Source organism: Sus scrofa, chromosome 2 (assembly GCF_054392235.1).
Source record: "Sus scrofa isolate SSC_HxYL_T2T_F1_AM1 chromosome 2, Sscrofa_HxYL_maternal_Yorkshire_Landrace_v2.0, whole genome shotgun sequence".
In the NCBI taxonomy this organism is placed as follows: domain Eukaryota; kingdom Metazoa; phylum Chordata; class Mammalia; order Artiodactyla; family Suidae; genus Sus; species Sus scrofa.
In genome coordinates, this window is record NC_139384.1 from 86,984,526 (window position 1) to 86,987,174 (window position 2,649).

Here is a 2,649-nt window from a genome sequence, read left to right on the forward strand (position 1 = left end):
TTATATTTTATATTGACAGATGAACAAGAAATTATGCAGGTTATAGTAGGATCTTTGGAGACATATATTGTTCACCAAATGATAAAAGGGTAAAATTATACTTTGGGTGAGGCACTTAAAGAGCAGAAATCAGCAAACGTTTTCTGTAAAGGGCCAAAGAGTAAATATTTTCATCTTGGCTGGCTATATACGGTCTCTGTGGCAACTACTCAGATCTGCCTCTAACATGTAAATAAATGGGAGTGGGTGTGTACCAATAAAACTTTATTTACAAGGGACAGGTGGTGGGCGGTTCTGGCTGGCAGGCAGGCTGCAGGGTTTTAATGGAGCATTGTTGGAGCTAAATTAGAAATAGCAACAGGAACTCCCAATCTTTGAAATTTCTTATTTCTACCTGACCACTGAAGTAGCCTGTAATCAGTTTCCCATCACAAATCTGCGTGCAGTAATTAGAGAGGTGACCCCATATCCAGAATGCAAGTCATCAGTATTTTTCCCCATTCCAAGAAATAGGGCTCTTTGGAGACTAACTAGTTTTATTATTTTTCAGAGCAGGAAAGGTGCAGTGTGGGCCTGGACTATTTTGTTGAGGGAAAGAAGGGCTGCTTCTCCGAGTTTTGGGGGTGTTGAAGGCACACAGGAGCCCACTTAACGGTATCTCTCATCAATAATGATTAATGAATGATGCGCTCATGAAACTAGTCAAGTTTGAGCACCATGAATTCATAATTATCCTCAAGACAAGACAGGATTTTCTTTATCAAGCCCCTAGTTCTACTTCTACAGCCTGATTTTCTTTGGATGAACCATTAAAAAATTTTTTTAATATATATATATATGATTTTTTTTAGGGCCACACCCGAGGCATGTGGAAGTTCCTGGGCTAGGGGTCGAATTGGAGATGCAGCTGCCAGCCTGCACCACAGCCACAGCAACACCAGATTCAAGACGCATCTGCAGCCTACACCACAGTTTATGGCAATGCCAAATCCTTAACCCACTGAGTGAGGCCAGGGCTCCAACTAGCATCCTTATGGATACTAGTTGGATTCATTTCCACTATGCTACAACAGGAAATCCTCTCTATTTTTTATATATTACTTTTATTTATTTAATTTTTATGGCCACACTCACAGCATGTCAAAGTTCTCGGGTCAGGGATTGAATTTGAGCTGCAGCTGCTGCAGCACCAGATCCTTTAACCCACTGTGCTGGGCTGCGGGGATCTGAGCTGCTGCAGTCGGATTCATAACCCACTGTGTCACAGTGGGAACTCCTATATATTACTTTTTTTTTTTTTTTTTTTTAGCTATTTCTTGAGCCGCTCCCGCAGCATATGGAGGTTCCCAGGCTAGGGGTCCAATCGGAGCTGTAGCCACCAGCCTACGCCAGAGCCACAGCAACGCAGGATCCGAGCCACGTCTGCGACCTACACCACAGCTCACGGCAACGCTGGATCGTTAACCCACTGAGCAAGGGCAGGGACCGAACCCGCAACCTCATGGTTCCTAGTCGGATTCGTTAACCACTGCGCCACAACGGGAACTCCCCCTATATATTACTTTTAAAGTGAAACAAAGATCTTTGAAAAAAAAATCAGGTTTGAGATGGCTTTGCGCATGGTTATAATGTTGTACGATTTGGCCTTCTGTTCATTTCTCACCCCAAAGGGCAGAGGCAGTGGGCTGGCAAGGTGGGAGTGTCTAAAATCCAGGGGCTAAGGCTGATAGTGGAAGTCTATCGTAGGGGTGGGGCTAATGCCAAGGAGCTAGGAGGGCTGATGACATCCACAGAGCTGAGTTCCCAGGTGAAGGGGTTTGGCTTTCATGGGGAGCACCTGGAGGGCTTTAAGCAGCGGCTCCCAAAGACCTGGTTTAAGTTGGGAGGAGGCTAGATTCTAAAAAGAGTAAGGAAGGTTGGGTTGTTGGGGCTGGTGGTTGTCAGGGAGCAAGCTGGGCAGTTTTAGACGACAGTGGTAGTGGAATGGGGCCTGGACTGCCACAGAATTCTCCGGAACAGTGCAAAATGAAAACATGGGGGCGCCCCCCACCCTGAAAAAAACCCCATGCAGCCCAGTGTTAAAAATTTACTTCCCTGAGGTGAGAGCAGAGCCGGTCCTCGAGGGGACCCAGGAAAAGGGAGACGATTCAAGGTCTGCTTTGGAGGTAAGAACCGGCCAGGATTCGGGCTGAAACTGGACACTGAGGAGGAATGTCTTGCCTGTGGCTTTGCGGGCGGTCCATGGGCCACCGCCCAAATGAAGAAATCCCTTCTCCACGGGAAGGACCAGGCTTTGAGAATCCTGAGGTCTCCCAACCCTTTTATTTTTTTTCTGCCCTGCCCGGCATGCAGATGTTTCCAGGCCAGGGATCGAACCTGTGCCACGGCAATGACCCGAGCCACAGCAATGACAACGCCAAATCCTTAACCTGCTGAGCCACCAGGGAACTCCATCCCAGTCACTTTTTAGACGCTTAATTTTCCCCTTCCTTCCCCTTCGCCCCCTCCCCCCCCCTTGCCCCTCCTCTCCGGTCTCTCCCCCTCCCCTCCCTTCCCCCCTTGCCCCCTCCTCCCCCCCCTTGCCCCACCCCCTCCGCTCTACCCCCCCTCCCCCGCCCCCTCCCTCCCCGCCCCGCCCCGCCCGGCGCC